Source organism: Salvelinus namaycush, chromosome 3 (genome assembly GCF_016432855.1).
Source record: "Salvelinus namaycush isolate Seneca chromosome 3, SaNama_1.0, whole genome shotgun sequence".
Classification (NCBI taxonomy): domain Eukaryota; kingdom Metazoa; phylum Chordata; class Actinopteri; order Salmoniformes; family Salmonidae; genus Salvelinus; species Salvelinus namaycush.
The window spans coordinates 19,992,130-20,013,584 of NC_052309.1; the positions used below are offsets into that span (position 1 = coordinate 19,992,130).

Sequence of the window (21,455 nt, forward strand, 5' to 3'; positions counted from 1 at the left end):
GCCGCTGTGTCAGATTTCAAAAAGGCTTTACGGCGAAAGCACACCATGTAATTATCTGAGGACAGCTCCCCGCATACAAAAGCATGAAATACATATTTCAACCAGGCCGGTGTGCCACGAAAGTCAGAAATAGCGATATAATAAATGCCTTACCTTTGATGATCTTCTTCTGTTAGCACTCCAAAAGGTCCCAGATACATCACAAATGGTCCTTTTGTTCAATAATGTTCTTCTTTATATCCATAAAAACTAAATTTAGCTGGCGCGCTTCAGTCAATAATCCACCCAGTTTCCCTCCATCAAAATGCATACAAAATGAATCCCAAACGTTACTAATAAACTCTTCCATACAAGTCAAACAACATTTATAATCAAACCTTAGGTACCCTAATACGTAAGTAAATTATAAAAATTAAGACGGAGAATCGTTATTGTCTTTACTGGAGAAAAATACCAAAGAACGCGCTCTCTTCCACACACTTGGAAACACTACAGCCAAAATGGGAGCCACCTAGAAAAACTACAATTTCTGGCAAATTTTTCGAAAAACCAGCATGAAACTCTTTCTAAAGAATGTTGACATCTAGTGGAAGCTCTAGGAACTGCAATCTGTGAGGATTTTGCCTTATAATAAAAAATACAGCCATTGAAAACAGTCGTAGGCTGAACATTTTTTATTTTTTATTTATTTATATTATTTTTTGGCAGTGTTACGAGGCTACTCAGTCGAAGAAAAAAAACTCACCCAAATGTAAAGCCCCTTTGGAAAATATAAATGGACTGTTTGAAAATGTGAAGATTTCATTTTATTTAAAAAAAATATATATATACATATATATATATACATATATATTTTTAAATGTGAATAATTTTAAATTAGTGTGGCGGGGTACACGCAATGGAGTACAGCATATCACAGCACAGCACAGCACAGCACAGCACATCACATAAACCATCAACTTTGTGAATATCATTAGTGTTTAATATGAGGGTTTCAGCATGGAATATCCTTTGATACATTTTTTTTACAACTTTTAGTTATTTTACTATGTCAATAATTATTTGTTGTTAATGTTTTGGCATCAATCTGGTAGCAGTTGTGAACATAGTCAATAGTTGGAAGAGTTGCAGACCTACAATTTTTTTCACAGTTACTGAAAATGATATACAGAAATATCTCATTTACATAAGTATTTACACCACTGAGTCAATACTTTGTAGAAGCACCTCGGGCAGTGATTACAGCTGAGTCTTTCTGGGTAAGTCTCTAAGAGCTTTCAACAAAAGGATTGTGCAACATTTGTCCATTAATTATTTTCAAAATTCTTCAAGCTCTGTCAAATTGGTTGTTGATCTTTGCTAGACAACCATTTTCAGGTCTTGCCATGGATTCTCAAGTAGATTTAAGTCAAACCTGTAACTCGGCCAATCAGGAACATTCACTGTCTTCTTGGTAAGCAACTCCAGTGTAGATTTGGCATTGTGTTTTAGGTTATTGTCCTGCTGGAAGCTGAAATCATCTCTCAGTGTCTGGTGGAAAGCAAACTGAACCAGATTTTCCCCTAGGATTTCACACGTGTGCTCATGGGTTCTTTTACATTCAATTCCTGGTGCAGACAGTGGGGCAGGGGTTATGGGATGTTAATATTTGCTGGTCTTTAAAGGATCAGGATAGGCTGTTAAGGAGCTTACTCTAAAGTTTAACTTCTCTGCGCTACGCATTTTCCTAAACAACCGCTGAATTGCAGGGCGCAAAATATTACTAAAAATATTTATAATCATCCAATCACAAGTGAAATATACCAAAACACAGCTTAGCTTGTTGTTAATCCACCTATTGTGTCAGATATTTAAAATATGCTTTACAGAGAAAGAAATCTAAGCTTTTGTGAGTGTATCAATCAATGCTAGAACAGCTAGCCCCAAATTAGCATGGTCACGAAAGTCAGAAAAGCAATAAAATGAATCGCTTACCTTTGATAATCTTCGGATGTTTGCACTCACGAGACTCCCAGTTACACAACAAATGTTATTTTTGTTCAATAAATATTACTTTTATAACAAAAAAACGCCATTTGGGTTGCGCGTTATGTTCAGAAAACTACAGCCTCGTTCCGGTCCTGAAAGGCAGAAGAAAATTCCCAAATGTATCAGATTCAAAAATATTACTAAAAATATTTATAATCATGCAATCACAAGTGGAATATACCAAAACACAGCTTAGCTTGTTGTTAATCCACCTATCGTGTCAGATTTTGAAAATATGCTTTGCAGCGAAAGAAATCTAAGCTTTTGTGAGTGTATCAATCAATGCTAGAACAGTTAGGCTTATCTTCGGCTTGATAATCTTCGGCTTGATTAGCTTGGTCACGAAAGTAAGAAAAGCAATAAAATTAATCGCTTACCTTTTGATAATCTTCGGATGTTTGCACTCACGAGACTCCCAGTTACACAACAAATGTTATTTTTGTTCGATAAATATTACTTTTATTTAAAAAAAACGCCATTTGGGTTGCGCGTTATGTTCAGAAAACCAAAGCCTCGTTCCGTTCGACGAAAATTCCAAAAAGTATCCATAATGGTCGTAGAAACATGTCAAATGTTTTTTATAATCAATCCTCAGTTTTGTTTTTAACAAACATAATCGATAATATTTCAACCGGGCCGTAACCTGTTCAATAAGAGAGAAAAAGAAAATGGAGAGCTACCCTCTCGCGCGCAGGAACTAATCAGAGGACACCTGACTACTTTTGAAAAATCTCGCTCATTTTTCAAAATAAAAGCCTGAAACTATGTCTAAAGCCTGATCACAGCCTGAGGAAGCCATTGGAAAAGTGATCTGGTTGATACCCCTTTAAATTGAAGAAAGACGGGCCAGGAAACACAGATAAAAAATCAAAATAAATCACTTCCCGGGTTAGATTTTCTCAGGTTTTCGCCTGCAGAATCAGTTTTGTTATACTCACAGAAAATATTTTGACAGTTTTGGAAACTTTGGAGTGTTTTCTATCCTAATCTGTAAATTATATGCATATTCTACGATCTGGACCTGAGAAATAGTCCATTTACCTTGGGAACGTTATTTAAAAAAATAAAAAATAAATCTGACCCCTAGCGTCAATTAAACCAGTGAGATATTGGCTAAAGTATTCAATTCATACGCAATGCTTCAACGTTAACTCTGTCCTCTCTCACCTGCCAGTTAACATCCCCTCCCTGTCTGTCTGTCTGTCTGTGTGTCCCATTTGGCAGAGGCCATGTTCAGGTAATTAGGCCCTCGTTAACCAGGAATGGTTGTTGTTGTAATTAGAAGCACCACTGGGATGCTTCTCTCACCTCTGATGACATCACGGTCACTGGAGATGCAGGGGTTACCACAGTGATAACTACCTCAGCCAAGGTGAGTCCCAAACACATGCTCATCCACTGGAGGATATGGTGTGTTGTTTCTCCCCCCTTAAACCAGGAAAAGGAGTAGAGATCAAAAGTCTGTCATACTGTATTGTGCAGTGTTTTTATTTGTGCTAGCATCCATGTCCTTGTACTGTATGTGCCTGCCATTCATTCATTGCGTGCATCGCTATTTGACCTCCTCCTCCACGAATATGTCACATCAGTGTTGTCTTGATGCTTCTTCTTGTTCATCTCTCCAGGCAGAGGCAGGCATGTAGAGGCAGATGTAGTCAGAGGTAGACCGATGCAGAGAGAGGCAGAGGCAAAGGCAGCTTGGCTGTCACAGCATTCATTTTAAGATGATTTAAAGGATTATTACATTGCCCACAGGGAAAGAGCCATCCCTCACTTGTTTTATTTATCCTCTCTCTCTGTCTCTGCTGATGGTGAGATTTCTGTGATCAATCAGTTTATGTCAGTTATATCAGTTTTTGGACCAAAGCCTGGACACAGGCGAGGGTGAATGAAGATTTGGAAGGGTTTCACCTTGATGAAAATAAGATAAAACAACAGACAATGGAATAAAATGTGTCCGATGTCTTTATGTGGAGAGCATATGAATGAGCTATATCGATAAAGAACATGTGTGTGTGTGCCTGTGTGTGGGTCTCTGGATGTGGTCAGGTGTGTTTATAGGAGACAAGTGGTTCAGTGTCTGCTATGTTTTACGACTAGTATATCATCCACTGGCATGAATTTGCATTAACCCTTCTCTCTCCATCTCCTCCTTTCACTAGCCCTGGCCAGTCAGATTACTGCAGAAATCAAATGAGTAATAAGTGAATGAATGGGCAGAAGCTAATCCATGGATCTGTCCAGGTTAGTCTGCATATTGACCAGCGTTCAGCTGGCCAGGCAGTGGGACGGTCAGGCATCCTACTGTTAGCTTCCTGTCAGCCATATGCTAGTGCTCTGACCAGCCATTGGTGTGTGTTGGCTGCCTGTCTTTCTGTCTCTGGGATGGCAAACAATCAGTGATTATGACAACTTCTGGAGGACGTCCTCCAACCTATCAGAGATCTTGCAGCATGAACTGACATGTCCGCCAAATCAAAGGATCAGAGAATTAATCTAGTGCTGAAAGCATAAACTACAGCTAGCTAGGACTGCAGTGCATAAAATGTGGTGAGTAGTTGACTCAAAGAGCGAGAAAGAGTATAGTTGGAAAAGTTTTGAACAAAGAGAGAGCGAGCTAGCTCTATTTTGTTGTATTTTTTTTCACTTTCACTTTCTTAGCTAGCAAATGCAGGTTGTTAGTTTAGCCTACTCAAACACCCAGCTGAAACAGAGAGGGATGCCATGTTAGCTAGCTGGCTATGGCTACCCAACACTGGAACTCTTCCAAGTCAGTTTAAGCTTTTGGTTTTATTAATTTATTGCCACCGGGGCCCGCCATTATAACTGCTAAACTGCTTGCTGACTGGACACTGTACTGCATGATTGTAGCAGGTGTATTAACGCTTTAGTTCTAGTAGCTATGTTCACTATGACGTTAGCTCATTTGGTGACAATGATGTAGGCTGTGTGTAGAGGTTAGCGGTTACGATATGAAGGTTTGGCCTGGAAAGGTGTTTTTGCCTGGTCCCATACAGCTGACGTGTTGTACACTGAAGTCCACAAGCGAAGGGAAAAGGTGAGAGGAGCACGCGTCGATGTGAGAAGGAATTAACGAGCAAAGTGATCATGCTGTTTGTATGTGGCTGCTATGAAAGTGAACTGTGTTTGTGTGTGATTAGGGGTGTATTCATTCTGCCGATTCTGTTGAAAAACTTTTCTTAAATGGAAGAAAACATAAGGAAACAGGATAAACATACCTGAAATTGTCCAATAGAAACTCTCATTTGCAACTGTTGGATTAATGATTACACTCTAAATCAGCTAGATGCAGGCAAGAGTGTGCAAGGCGGTATTGAACGGCACCGACAAGCACTGCTACATATATTTCAGGATGTTGTGTATCCCTGGAAATAATCAGAATTCATGGAAACAATACAGTTTTGTAAACATAGCTTGTCCCAAAAAAGCAGTCTCTTGGCACAACTTACCCCAGGTATGGAGTAAGCTGAATCATGGACAGGGTAAATTAAGCCACCTATAAATATCTGTACTGAATGAAATATTACCACTTTCCTTTTAAAACCATATCTTTCTTTATTTCCCAAACACAATTCAACACAATCTCAATTGCTTTTCAATCATTTTAAACATATTTTATATATTTTTTAACCTTTATTTAACTAGGCAAGTCAGTGAAGAACAAATTCTTATTTCGAATGATGGCCTACACCGGCCAAACCCGGACGACGCTGGGCCAATTGTGCGCCGCCCTTGGACTCCCAATCACAGCTGGTTTTGATGCAGCCTGGAATCGAACCAGGGTGTCTGTAGTTATGCCTCTAGTACTGAGATGCAGTGCCTTAGACTGCTGCTCCACTTAACAGGCTTAACACCTAACAAACACTTTGTACTTATTTTTACACTATTAACATAGGCCAGGTCCTGCTTTTACCTCATATCCCAGCAATAATGCCTTGCATCAACTTGCCATTGGTTCAACCATTAGCTGAACTTACCCCATGGCCATTGGCTCAACTTACCTAAAGGCAAAATGTTGACTATATTAGCCCAAACAGCTACAAGAATGCACTTTCATGCTATGTTTAGGACCTCATATTGAAGCTTATAGAGACACCAACTGATGTATAGAACAATGATCTACTTTAGTTTAGATACAACCATCATGAAACCGCTAACACAATACATTTATTTGACTTTTGGTTTCTTACTTCACAGACTCTTCCTAAATATTTTGTCAAATTATGAGTTATGTGTATGGTTTCCTAGAAACAAGGGAGGCTCAACTTACCCCTTTGGCTCAACTTACCCCACTCTCCCCTACAATGTTCTGTATGGCCTTGAAGGTCATCAACATGATACGGACCATACAGGCCATGACATTACAACTGTCAACAGAATTATGGTAGCTAGTGCAACACGGCAGGACTGTGCCAACTAAAAGACACTTTTGATAAACAGATCTGCTGAATGACGATGTTATTACTTCATATTAGGACTTGGGGTTACAGGAAAGAAAGTATTTAGACCCCTTCTTAGCATCCCCAGCTGAATGAATGGTCATTTCTCAAACTGATGGTTCATGAAAATTTAATGCGGTACTATTTCCATAAACACACCGTAAGAGCTGATGGAGAAACAAACCAAAAATGCTTTACAATATGAACAATACATTCCACAAACAATACACTTTTACACAACTTTACATGAGTGTGCTTGATACATCAAAACCTTGAGAATACATACCAGAATTGTTGATTAGGTGCTAATAGCTTGCTAATGTGGCGCAAGATTAAGTATTATTAGCCAGCACACAGTGGAGCTAGGCTACATCTAATAACGTCATATTCCTAGCAGACTTCAGAACATCAATTACAACACAAATATATTTTTTGTACACGTTCCAAAAAAATTGAAAGATTTCTGAAACAAGACCAATATTGAAAGACGGTAAATACATTGTTCTCTTTCGAGCTAGGTGCTAAGTTTGACGTTGTTTCTTGGGTGTTTGAACAACCTTAACAAAAAGTTATTTTCCTTTTCGTCTCTCGCACCCGTTTCCCTTTTACCCTTGGCGCATAAACCAGAGAAGGCAAAAAAACACCTGATTTCAAAATAAAAGTCACACTAAACTGTCAAATATACTGTAACGCCAGGAGAATGATGGGTGTAGAGTCAGGCGCAGAGAGAGCAGAAGTTTACGGGAACAAAAACGCTTTAATGTCCACAGTGAAAACAGGAACAGGTACAAAAGGGGTGACGCCAAAACACAGGCGCAAACACAACCCACAGACCAACTGTTTAAAATAAACTGGACAGCGAAAAACCCACAATCAAATAATCCACTCCTGACGTAACATGAACACACAATAAGCCCGCACAAACACTAGCGGGCGAAACTAACCTAAATAGTACACCTCCCAAAACCCCAACAAGAAACAGGTGAAAACAATTAGACAGACATAAACGAAAAGGAAAAAGGGATCGGTGGCAGCTAGTAGACCGGCGACGACGACCGCCGAGCGCCACCCGAACGGGAAGGGGAGTCACCTTCGGTAGTATTCGTGACATATACATTGAAAATATAAATCTCATACAAGAAAATAAAGTCCAAATAGGAAGCAGACATTGTGTTCGGACACTCGCTTTAGGGGTTCATTTACACTCCCATCAAATCCGGAGTGATTTGGAACAATGTGCATGGTATACACAAAGAACAAATTATTTCTGTACTTTAAATGACCTAAGACCAGAAATAGGGTATCAGAAAGTTATGGAATCATAACATAAACCATTTCAAGGTACAAGAGATCATGGCTAGATATAATATGTAAAGAGATTTGGGTGGCATCTATCTTAAAACTTCTTCAGGATTGGTCAGTCCCCTTTGGGACAGTTGAGCTAACGTAAGCTAATGCGATTAGCATGAGGTTGTAAGTAACAAGAACATTTCTCAGGACAGAGACATATCTGATATTGGCAGAAAGCTTCAATTCTTGTTAATCTAACTGCACTGTCCAAATTTGCAGTAGCTATTAGAGTGAAATAATACCATGCTACTGTTTGAGGAGAGTAAACAGTTTTGAACATGAAAGTTATTAATAAACAAATTAGGCACATTTGGGCATTCTTTATACAAAATCTTGAACAGAAATGCAATGGTTCATTGGATCAGACTAAAACTTTGCACATACACTGCTGTCATCAAGTGGCCAAAATCTAAATTGCACATGGGCTGTAATAATACATGATGGCCTTTCTCTTGCATTTCAAAGACGATGGTCCAAAAAAATACAAGAAAACGGTTGTTCTTTTCTTTGTATTATCTCTTACCAGATCTAATGTGTTATATTCTCCTACATTCCTTTCACATTTACACAAACTTCAAAGTGTTTCCTTTCAAATGTTACCAAAAAAATGCTTATCCTTGCTTCAAGGCCTGAACTACAGGCAGTTAGATTTGCGTGTGTCATTTTAAGTGAAAATGGAAAGAAAAGGCGCCGAACCAGTCTCCAGTAACAAGACCAGCTTTTGAACTCGGCATTCAAAAACTGACAGCTTGGTGAGACGCTTGCCTGTCTTGTCTAACTTCCGATCACCAACACATATTTTGACTCTCCTTACTAGTCCATCTTTATCAACAGTAATCTCTGAAACTCTACCCAACCGCCACTCATTTCTAGGCAGGTCATCGTCTCTCATCATCACTATGTCATCGATTTGCAGGTTTCTTTTCGGGGTGAGCCAGTGCTGCCTGATGGCCAGCGCTGCCTGATGGTGAGTGTTTGGATCATTGAGGTTGTCATTGGTGAGTGGGCGATTGTTTACAATTGTCATTGCTTCGTAGAAGAAGGCTCATAGAGAATAATCATTGTCTACCAGAAGAGAGTGAGTGTGCTTGGAGCTAAGGATACCTCTCACTGTCCTGATCCATCGCACCCAGATGCCACACACGTGACTTGCATGGGGAGCATTCAAGCTGAAGTCACACTGTTTCTCAACGAGATAGGCAGTCAGCCTGTCCATGTTAACTTCCTTGAGTGGTGACAGTTCATTTTTGGCTCCCACAAAGTTGCTTCCTTGGTCACTTTTAATCTGACGAACTGCACCACGTAAGGCTATGAAGCAGCGCAGACCATTAATGGTTCACCCCAGACTTGAGTTCCCTTGACCAGAACAAAAACATCCTGTGGCGTTCTGCATTAACATCAAATCAAATTTAAAAAGCTAAGGCTAGCTTTTTAAAACAGAAATTTGCATCCTGTAGCACTAATTACAAAAAGTTTTGGGACACTGTAAAGTCCATGGAGAATAAGAGCACCTCCTCCCAGCTGCCCACTGCACTGAGGCTAGGAAACACTGTCACCACCGATAAATCTACGATAATCGATCATTTAAATAAGCATTTTTTCTACAGCTGGCCATGCTTTCCACCTGGCTACCCCTAACCCGGCCAACAGCTCAGCACCCCCTGCAGCAACTTGCTTAAGCCCCCCCCCCGCTTCTCCTTAACCAAAATCCAGACAGGTGATGTTCTGAAAGAGCTGCAAAATCTGGATCCCTACAATTCAGCTGGGCTAGACAATCTGGACCTTCTCTTCCTAAAATTATCCGTAGAAATTGTTGCAACCCCTATTACTAGCCTGTTCAACCTCTCTTTCGTATCACATGAGATCCCCAAAGATTGGAAAGCTGCCGCGGTCATCCCCCTCTTCAAAGGGGGAGACACTCTCGACCCAAACTGTTGTAGACCTATATCCATCCTGCCCTGCCTTTCTAAAATCTTCGAAAGCTAAGTTAACGAACAGATCACTGACCATTTTGAATCCCACTGTACCTTCTCCACTATGCAATCTGGTTTCCAAGCTGGTCATGGGTGCACCCCAGCCACGCTCAAGGTCCTAAACGATATCATAACCGCCATCGATAAAAGACTGTACTGTGCAGCCATTTTCATCGACCTGGCCATGGATTTTGACTCTATCAATCACTGCATTCTTATTGGCAGACTCAATAGCCTTGGTTTCTCAAATGACTGCCTCGCCTGGTTCAACAACTACCTCCCAGATAGAGTTCAGTGTGTCAGGGCCTGTTATCCGGACCACTACTCTGGACGGTTCTGACTTACTTGTATGTCTGAGGAATTGTAATTATGAGATTTCTGTTGTTTTGAATTTGGCGCCCTGCACTTTCACTAGCTGAAGAAATTCGGCTTGTCACCAAAAGCACTCACAAACTTCTACAGATGCACAATCGAGAGCATCCTGTCGGGCTGTATCACCGCCTGGTACGGCAACTGCTCCGCCCACAACCGTAAGGCTCTCCAGAGGGTAGTGAGGTCTGCACAACGCATCACTGGGGGCAAACTACCTGCCCTCCAGGACACCTACACCACCCGATGTCACAGGAAGGCCATAAAGATCATCAAGGACAACAACCACCCGAGCCACTGCCTGTTCATCCCGCTATCATTCAGAAGGCGAGGTCAGTACAGGTGCATCAAAGCAGGGACCGAGAGATTGAAAAACAGCTTCTATCTCAAGGCCATCAGACTGTTACACAGCCACCACTAACATTGAGTGGCTGCTGCCAACATACTGACTCAACTCCAGCTCACTTTAATAATGGAAATTGATGGAAATTTATCAAAAATGTATCACTAGCCACTTTAAACAATGCCACTTAGTATAATGTTTACATACCCTACATTACTCATCTCATATGTATATGTATATACTGTACTCTATATAATCTACTGCATCTTGCCATCTTTATGTAATACATGTATCACTAGCCACTTTAAACTATGCCACTTTTATATTTACATACCCTACATTACTCATCTCATATGTATATACTGTACTCGATACCATATACTGCATCTTGCCTATGCCGTTCTGTACCATCACTCATTCATATATCTTTATGTACATATTCTTTATCCCTTTACACTTGTGTGTATAAGGTAGTAGTTGTGGAATTGTTAGGTTAGATTACTCGTTGGTTATTACTGCATTTTCGGAACTAGAAGCACAAGCATTTCGCTAGACTCGCATTAACATCTGCTAACCATGTGTATGTGACAAATACAATTTGATTTGATTTGATGATTTAATTTGAGTCTCATAGCAAAGGGTCTGAATAATTATGTAAATAAGGTATTCATGTTTTTATTTTTAATACATTTGCAACATTTTCTATAATCCTGTGTTTGCTTTGTCATAATGGAGTATTGTGTTTAGATTGATGAGAAAATTGTTTTATTTAATCCATTTTAGAATAAGGCTGGAACGTAACAAAATGTGGAAAAAGTCAAGAGGTCTGAATACTTTCCGAATGCACTGTGTACACTGTCCTCTGTCCTCCGAGGTTCACTTCACACAGCTCTGGTAATGACCTGCTATATCTGTATTTACTGTAACGGTTTTCTATTATGATTGCGGGCTCAGGATGATCCCCAAAAATACATTAACAGGCTGCTTTAACATGGTATTTTCTTTTATACCCTTCAGGGAGAGATGGATAAAGAGATGGGGAGTGAGGGATTTAAACAGATAGTGTAGAAGAGATGGAGGGATAGATTGTGAAAGCGGTGGCAGAACATTTTTGAAGGAGGAGAGAGTGATGGTTGTGGGAGAGATTAGTGCTAAGGTTTGTGAATAAATAAACAAGATGGTTTTTCGGTGGAGTTATAGAGAGTCATGGAGGACAAGAGAATGCAGGCAGAACTACTGCTGCTGCCAGAAGAAACAGGGAACAGTGGGTGTGTGTGTGTGTGTTGTGTGTGTGTGTGTATGTGTGTGTGTGTGTGTGTGTGTGTGTGTGTGTGTGTGTGTGTGTGTGTGTGTGTGTGTGTGTGTGTGTGTGTGTGTGTGTGTGTGTGTGGGTGTGTGTGTGTAAGACAGAGACAGAAGACAGAAGACTGACAGAAGATGAGGGGTAAAAAATTAAACCTGATTCCTGGAAGTCTGCCACTGAAAGGCCTCTTGTGGGATGAGCGGTTATGTTTTAATCTTTCTCTGCTCTCCTTCCTCTCTCTTTCACCCTGCTTACTCTCAGCTCACTCTCACTGCCAGCACAGACAGCTGAATGGGAAGTAATGTTTGACACAGAGGCACTTTGCAACATGTTAAAATAGAGCTCCCTGAGAGGAGTGTATGTGGTGTGTGTGTGTGTGTGTGTGTGTGTGTGTGTGTGTGTGTGTGTGTGTGTGTGTGTGTGTGTGTGTGTGTGTGTGTGTGTGTGTGTGTGTGTGTGTGTGTGTGTGTGTGTGTGTGTGTGTGTGTGTGTGTGTGTGTGTGTGTGCGTCTGTGTATGCAGTGTGTAGGGGAGATGGAATGTCCTCCATCACAGGAGACTCATTGTGATCACCCTCTGATGAGCTATCATCAGAAAGCTTTGACTGATTCCCCATGCCTATCTGTCTATAAAACTGTCATCCGTAAAGAATTGATGCCATTTGCTGAGGTGGCATTGCAGTCAGGCCTCTGATTGATAGTCCATCTTTATCTGCCCAGGTGCAATGTGTAGGGAGGAGGGACAGGAGATGGTTTAATGTGAGTGCCTATGCTCTCTGGGTGTTGGTAGACTGTGTCAGTGTGTGGGATACCAGTGACGATGTCCTCCACTGCTACCTTTGACCTCTAACTGTCCCCCAGACTGCTTCTCCGTCTACAGTCCTGATAAATCTATGGTAGGTTAGCACAGACCAGGGGGCATGTGCCCAAATGTGATTAACAGAGATTTGGTGTGAGTAATCCTAGAAGCTGCTTCCAGGGGCTCAGTAGCGCCTGTGGTAGGCAGAACACACCTGTTTCAACTTCCTGGCCGTCATCCCTTCCCCCTCCTCACCCATTTGGCTGGACTTGTTTTGATCCACGCTTGCCCCTGGCACAGAGGGTTGGTGGTGGTGACCTTATGAACAGCTGTTACTTCACCAACACTGGCTTTGGCCCGCGGGCCGCCTGTTGCTGACCCCTGCTTTACAATGAAATAACCAACAGGACGTGTATGTATGCACAAGTATGATAATGGATTGATACCATTGATTATTATATGAATGAGCTTTCTCTTTGTCCTGAATGTCAGTTGTTGGAAATTATGTCGTTTTCCTGTAGTCACATCCTCGCCCTGTTTACATTCTATAGCTCTAACCATATACAGTGGCTTGCCAAAGTATTCACCCCCCTTGGCATTTTTCCTATTTTGTTGCCTTACAACCTGGAATTAAAAAATACTTTTGTGGGATTTTTATCATTTGATTTACACAACATGCCTGCCACTTTGAAGATGCAAAATATTTTTTATTGTGAAACAAACATGAAATAAGACAAAAAAACGGAAAACTTGAGCGTGCATAACTATTCACCCCCCAAAGTCAATACTTTGTAGAGCCACCCTTTGCAGCAATTACAGCTGCAAGTCTCTTGGGGTATGTATGTCTCTATAAGCTTGGCACATCTAGCGCCTGGGATTTTTGCCCATTCCTCAAGGCAAAACTGCTCCAGCTCCTTCAAGTTGGATGGGTTCCTGCTGGTGTACAGCAAACTCTAAGTCATACCACAGATTCTCAATTGGATTGAGGTCTGGGCTTTGACTAGGCCATTCCAAGACATTTAAATGTTTACTCGAGTGTTGCTTTGGCAGTATGCTTAGGGTCATTGTCCTGCTGGAAGGTGATCCTCCGTCCCAGTCTCAAATCTCTGGAATACTGAAACGGGTTTCCTTCAAGAATGTCCCTGTATTTAGCGCCATCCACCATTCCCTCAATTTTGACCAGTTTCCAAGTCCCTGCGGATGAAAAACATCTCCACAGCATGATGCCGCCACCACCATGCTTTACTGTGGGGATGGTGTTCTCGGGTGGTCAATTTTAGTTAAATCTAACCAGAGTACCTTCTTCCATATGTTTGGGGAGTCTCCCACATGCCTTCTGGCCAACACCAAACGTGTTTGCTTATTTTTTTCTTTAAACTATTTTTTTCTGGCCACTCTTCCGTAAAGCCCAGCTCTGTGGGGTGCACGGCTTTAGGTGGTCCTATGGACAGATACTCCAATGTCCACTGTGGAGCTTTGCAGCTCCTTCAGGGTTATCTTTGGTCTCTTTGTTGCCTCTCTGATTAATGCCCTCCTTGCCTGGTCCATTAGTTTTGGTGGGTGGCCCTCTCTTGGCAGGTTTGTTGTGGTGCCATAGTCTTTCTATTTTTTTTTATAATTGATTTAGTGGTGCTCCGTGGGATGTTCAAAGTTTCGGATATTTTTTTATAACCCAACCCTGATCTGTACTTCTCCACAACTTTGTCCCTGACCTGTTTGGAGAGCTCCTTAGTCTTCATGGTGCCGCTTGCTTAGTGGTGTTGCAGACCTCCGGCCTTTCAGAACAGGTGTATAGATATTGAGATCATGTGACCGGTCATGTGGCACTTAGATTGCACACAGGTGGACTTTATTGAACTAATTGTGTGACTTCTGAAGGTAATTGGTTGCACCAGATCTTATTTAGGGGCTTCATAGCAAAGGTTTAATAAATATGCACACACCACTTTTCCGTTTTTAATTTTTTTGCAGTTTTTGAAACAAGTAATACTTTTTCATTTCCCTTCACCAATTTGGATTGTTTTGTGTATGTCTATTACATGAAATCCAAATAAAAATCCATTTCAATTACAGGTTGTAATGCAACAAAATAAAAACGCCAAGGGGGGTGAATACTTTTGCAAGGCGCTGTACATGCTGTGTGCCATCTGCATGTGTCCAGCAGAAATAATGTAATCGTAGCCTTGCAGTAAACAAAGTTTAGAATATCCCTCCCCACTCCACTCTCTCAGTTAGCTAGGCAGCTCTCCTCTCCACTGATGTGTTTGAACATGCTGGATGGTTTCGAGGCACAGATGGTCCCAGGCATTTCACTGCTTCTCTCTGACATCACTTCTCTCAATTAAATCCCAGCAGAATTTGACCGATGAAGAGAAATGCTGAATTTAATGCATTCATCTGCCTGGTTGCTGTTTTATCATTTGTCTGTGAGAAGAGAGGAGAGAACAGCAGTTATTTTGGAGAAGAAAAATGGAAGCCTTTTTTTCTCTGAGATTCACATGCCTATTCCCCTCCCTCTCTCTGCTTCTCTCTGTCTCTCATTGTTTCTCTTACACACCTACTCTGAAAAGCTGTACAGTTAAATTGGTAATTAAACCTGGGTTTAGTGAGAAAACATGAACACATGTATGGTCATTATTTTGCATTATCTAGTTCTTTCCATTGTGGTTGAGCAACCTTTTGCAACACTGCACTGTGTGATCTCACCGAAGTAAGACAAGTGCATGTAAGAAAGCCCACACTCCCCGGGCAATAGCTGCTTTAGTGAAACAAGGCAGATAAAAGGGCAGATTCAAATCCCTGACTCACACTCCCGCTGATGCATAACATTTTCACAATATTGCTGGAAGGTTTTATGATGCGAGCGATCGCTTTCCGAAATAAAACACAATTCTGTATCTCTCTCTCTTTCTCTCTCTCTCTCTCGCTCTCTCTATCTCTGTCTCTCTCTTTCTCTGTCTCTTTCTCTCCTTCCCTCTCTCTTTCCCTCTCCCTCTCTCCCACCCAAACCTACAATGTAATGTAGCAGAAGGCATTCTCTCAGTGTCCAGTCCTAGAAACACACCTGGCCTGTGGGCCAGTACGTCTGTTCCAGTATGACTGGGCAAGAGATGACATTAGAACCCAGTGAATCACTCATTCACTAGAGAGCACCAAACACCAGACTAAAATCGAATTTTGCTACACCCGCAATAACATCTGCTAAACACTTGTGATCAATAACATTTGATTTGATTTGAATTGTACCAAATCAGGCCTGTTGAAACCTATATACCATACCATCAAAGCATCTCGTCAGTGCTACGGTGCACTCAGACACAGTAGGCTACAAACCAAAATATTCACAGTTCCAGCCCCAGATGCTGTTGTACAGTAGAAGGCAGCTCATCTAGCTTTAAGTGGGTGAGAGAGAGGCACAAGGGAGCAGTAGAGAAAGTAGGTTAGGTTAGGTTGAGAGCAGGAGAAGCGTGAGAGTCAGTGAATGCATAAAGAGACAGAAGGAACGTTAATCAATTATAGATGTGGAAGTGTGGTCTGTGGGAGCACTGATACTGTAATTGGGAGGACGGGAGAGAGAAAGCGAGGGATGGATGGAATAGGGGAGGGAGGAGAGCATCCTCACCCATCTACATCTTCAATTTATATTACATGACAAGAGGAGGAGATGCTAATGCTACATGACTGTAGTTAAGGTTTAACTAACGTTAAACCTTCATGGTGGCTGGCTGGCTTTAGCCAACATGCAACTAGAAGAAGGAGACGTTGGTACACGTGAGAGGAGTGTGTATATTCATGTGCCAATGGTAAAAGTTATGAAGGGAGAAGCACTCACTGTTACAGCCAAGACATGCCACCAGGCAGACATACACCTAAGGACTAGGATGCAATTGGGTGCGTCATGGGATTAAAGATCAGGGATGTGATGTGACCTGCTGATTGATGTTACTTCAAGTCATAACCTATAAAAATCACTGTGCATCCTTTCCCCCTTGCTCCTCAAGCTTCACTTGCTTATACAATTGTATAAACAATTCAAATAGATCATTTGTTTGCCGCCAGCCACATCCTTTCTGTGAGGGGCTCTTGGACCATTGTCTGGCTGCTAAAAAGATCATGTTCTAATAGGTAATGTGCATCTGTTCTGGGCGCATGGCCCTGGGGGACGCTGGGTAAATGCTCAATGTCTTCACTCTGAAGTTTCTCCCGACTGATTGCTGATTACTTTTTCAGGGCACAGACATGATACATTGTTTATTTATTCAAAAATCCCCCAAATCCCCCATTGTGTGTCTGTTGTCTTTCTCTCTATATATCTCTGTCTCTCGCTCTTTTGAAAAAGGATAATATGCTCATCAGAAAATGTTTGTACGTGACCTAGGCAACTGTATTTGTGTATATTTGTGTGTGTGTGTGTTGGAGAGAGAGTGTGCAATCGTGCATGTGTCTGGATCTGTGTGTGCATGTGTGTGCGTGTTTGAGAGAGAGAGTGTGTGATCGTGCGCACATGCGTGTGTGTGTGTATACAGTATGTTTACGTTGGAGAGAGATAGTGTTCGAGCGTACGTGTGTGTGTCTGAATCTGTGTGTGTGTGTGTGTGTGTGTGTGTGTTTGTCATGTGTGACAGAAATGGGACAGCCCTCTGACTGCTGTTGAGAAAGTAACTCGCCCCTGCAGGCTGTTCTCATCACATAGAATATTCAACAAACTCCAACTACTTTTTAGCAGACCTCTGTCAAGAGAGATCATATTATAAAACACCATTCCACAGCCAGCAACGCCAGCAGTAGTCCAAGTTGTTGGACAGCATTTAGATGGTAACTTGATAAGAAGTTAGTAAAAGCACTTGATTGCCAGAGTTGGCCTTCATGCAGTATGGCTTTTTAAGATTCATCATGCCATATTTGCATACCTGATTTAGGATATGTTGTGAGCCCAAAGCCAGAAAAAGCAATAACCATCTTTTATTTAACATCTGCTCTCTTTTTAAATCAATATCTCTCTTTTAATTTCTCTGTTTCTGGTGTTTAGCAAAGCAGCCTTTCTGAAATAATGTAGATTGTCCTCCTCTAGGTACATTGACTTCAATACAAAACCTAGGAGGCTCATGGTTCTCACACCCTTCCATAGACTTACACAGTAATTATGACAACTTCTTGCAGCATGAACTGACATGTTGTCCACCTAATCGAAGGATCAGAGAATTAATCAAGTACTGAAAGCATAAACTACAGCTAGCTAGCACTGCAGTGCATAAAATGTGGTTGAGTAGTTGAATCAAAGAGAGAGAAAGACAATAGTTGAACAGTTTTGAACAAGTTAATTTCTTCCAAAATTAAGGAGACGCAAGAGAGAGAGAGAGAGAGAGAGAGAGAGAGAGAGTGAGAATTAGCGATACAAAATGGTGACATATGGACAACCCATTTTAAAACACTCTACAACACCGCTCATGAGAAGTTGAATGGATTAGACAATCAAATCCATTGGACTCCCCAGTTACTGACCAGGAGCTCTATAAGAAACTTCAGGCCCTCAAATTTTTAAAAGCATGCGGACCTGATGGCATCCTAAATGAGATGCTCAAACTCACAAGTGCATAATTTCAATTGGCTATAATAAAACTGTTTAATTTGATCCTGAGTGTAGGTTATTTCCCTGACATCTGGAATCAAGGACTCATAACTCCAATCTTTAAGAACAAAAAAAATATTTGACCCTAACATTTACAGAGGCATTTGTGTGAACAGTAACCTGGGGAAGGTTTTCTGTAGTATTATAAATGTAAGAGTTCTAAACTTCCTTAATAAGCACAATGTCTTGAGTAAAAGCCAAATTGGATTCATACCAAAACATTGCACGACTGATCATATTTACACCCTACACACCCTGATAGATAAACATGTCCACCAAAATAATACCAAAATATACGCCTGCTTTATCGACTTACAAAAAGCATTTGATTCTATTTGGCATACAGGACAGTTCTACAAAGTTTTTGCAAGTGGTGTAGGGGGTAAAACATATATACATCAAATCAATGTATACTGGCAATATGTGCAGCATTAAAATTGGCAAGAAAATAACAGAATTCTTTAACCAGGGGCGGGGCCTTCGCCAGGGTTGCAATCTGAGCCCTTCACTCTTGAATATTTACATCAATGAATTGGCCACTATTCTAGAAAAATCCACAGCCCCTGGTGTTAGTCTCCACAATTCAGAGGTTAAATGCCTTCTCTTCACAGATGACCTATGCCTGCGTCTCCCACAGCACATGGCCTACAGCAGACCCTGAACCTGCTAGAGCAGTACTGCCAGACTGTTCACAAACCTGTTCTACTAACACACTGAAGCCTCAGGACCAGAACATCCAATCAATCAGAATAAAACAAATTACAACACAATCAAAACAAAACTACTTTGCTTATTGGGAAACACAAGCACAAGCACAAAGAAAAATGCAGTGCTATCTGGCCCTAAATCGACAATACACTGTGGCTAACTCTTTGACCATGGTTACTGATCAAAACCTTAGAAAAACCTTGACAAAGTACAGGCTCAGTGACCACAGCCTTGCCATTGAGAAGGGTAGACACAGGAAAACCTGGCTCCCTGAAGAGGAAAGGCTGTGCAACCACTGCACCACAGCAGAACCTGAGACAGAGCTGCATTTCCTGACAAAATGTAAAAAATATAAAACAATTAGAGAGTGTCATTTCCGCAACTTTTTCAAGATTTCAAAGACCTCTCTGATGACAATAGGCTACCCGTCCTGTTGGGGGAAGACACAGAGAGCTGTGGGTTGGCAGCGCACTACATTGCTGCCTGTCATTAGATGAGGGACAGACTAATCAACCTGCACATTTCCTCTACTGTATACTTATTGTTATTGTTCAATGTATGGTTATTTTGACCCTTGGTTATTGTTGTTACTGTTGTCCCGCTGACAATTTTGATTCTTATTGTCATAATATTGTAAATATCTAAAGTAAGCTATGGCAATATGTACATTGTTATGTCATGCCAATAAAGCAAATTGAATTGAATTGAATTGAGAGAGCGAGAGAGAGAGAGAGCATTACCTATATTAGGTTGAATTTTTTTAAACTTTCACTTTCACTTAGCCTGTGAATGTAGCTAGCTAGCTAGTTAAGCCTACACAAACATCCAGCTCAAACAGAGAGGGATGCTATGAAGCAAGAGAGCGAGCGATCTAGCTATATTTCGTTGTATTTTTTTCACTTTCACTTTCACTTACTTAGCTAGCGAACACCCAGCTCAAACAGAGAGGGATGCCATGTTAGCTAGCTGGCAATGGTTATCCAACACTTGAACTCTTTCAAGTCAAGGTTTGCTTTTGGTTTTATAAATGTATTGCCACTGGGGCCCGATATTACAACTGCTAAACTGCTTTCTGACTGTACACTGTACTGCATGATTATATCGGGTTTACTAATGCGTTAGTTTTAGTATGTTGACTATGAGGTGAAAACGATGTAGGCTGTGTGTAGTGGTTAGCAGTTATAATTTGAAGGTTTGGCTTGGCAAGTTTTTTTTGCCTGGTCACAGACAGCTGATGTGTTGTGCACTGAAGTCCACAAGTGAAGGGAAAAGGTGAGAGGAGGAGAGTTCATAGTTGCGAGAAGGAATTATATTTACAATGCTATGAAATGTGAACTGTGTTTGCGTGTGATCAGGGGTGTACCTGATACCTGAATTTGTCCAATAGAAACTCTAATTTGCAATTGTTGGACTACAGATTTCAGCCTAGATCAGCTAGATGCAGACAAGAGTGTGCAAGGCAGTATTGAATGTGTCACTGTCTGTCACTTTGTTTACTAAAAATTCTCTCACTTCACTTAGCAACCTCATGATGGGTAAAGGGAAATTAGAGTATGATGTAGTAACCTAAACCTATCAATGTTACATTGAGCTGGGTGAATAGAATATGAATAGCAGTCATCCAATATGCTGTACTAAAAAATAAGGCCATGCTCATTAAAAAAATGATCATCCTCCCTCATCTTAAACAGCACCGACTGCCACTGATTGAAGCCCATTTCAGAATCATTCTATATCCTGACAGGATAAATGCAGAAAGCCAACTCTGAACGGCTGTTTGGAATAATTGAGTGATACCCAATCAGACAGCGGTAGACAGCGGTGGGCCCCTATTTCTGAAATAATTACACCCTGACAACACACTATGCACGGCTTCTACTGCAGGGAGGGGGCTTGACTTTCAATGTCTTCAAATCAGAACACACACCAGCATGATTGGCCATGAACAGAGGGCATCTGTGAGGGCATCTCATTGTGTTGGGTTGCTACCCTCTCAGAGGTGTGCATTATTGCATCTAAATTCACTTATTGCTGATCAAAATGTGTGCTCTCCCACCATTGTGAGTTTTCTTTTTGTCATCACTGTTGGGAAACAAATACAGCTGGAATGTGGGCATATGTGGCTTATACAGCTTGTGAGTTGTGTTGTATCCACTTTCCATATGGAATATCTCGCTCAACGCTTTTTGGAGGTGCCATGTTTGATGTGGCACAGCAGGAGTGACTGGGGTGGGAGGAAGAGGAGGAAGAAGGGCTTGTCTGAGTGAGGAGAGGAGAGATGTGTGACAGTGACAGAACCATAGAGATCCTATTAAATTACTAAGTAAGTAAGTAAAAAATACAAAAAATAAATATAATTCCTAATTCTATGGGCAGAACCCACCCAGCCATATAGCTCTATAGACCTGGCTAGGCCTGTGTGACTGAGACACCCATGAGCTCGTCTTCCACAGCTGACTGTGATTGACAGTGCAGCCTCTGGGCTCTGGCAGAG

The 21,455-nt window shown here is 41.3% G+C and overlaps 1 protein-coding gene across 1 annotated transcript in view; it reads left to right on the forward strand.

Annotated features, from left to right (window-relative positions):
* LOC120043561 (roundabout homolog 2-like) overlaps nucleotides 1-21,455 on the forward strand; it is a 137,592-nt gene that overhangs the window by 52,961 nt on the left and 63,176 nt on the right. The gene's annotated exons all lie outside the window — the stretch shown is intronic.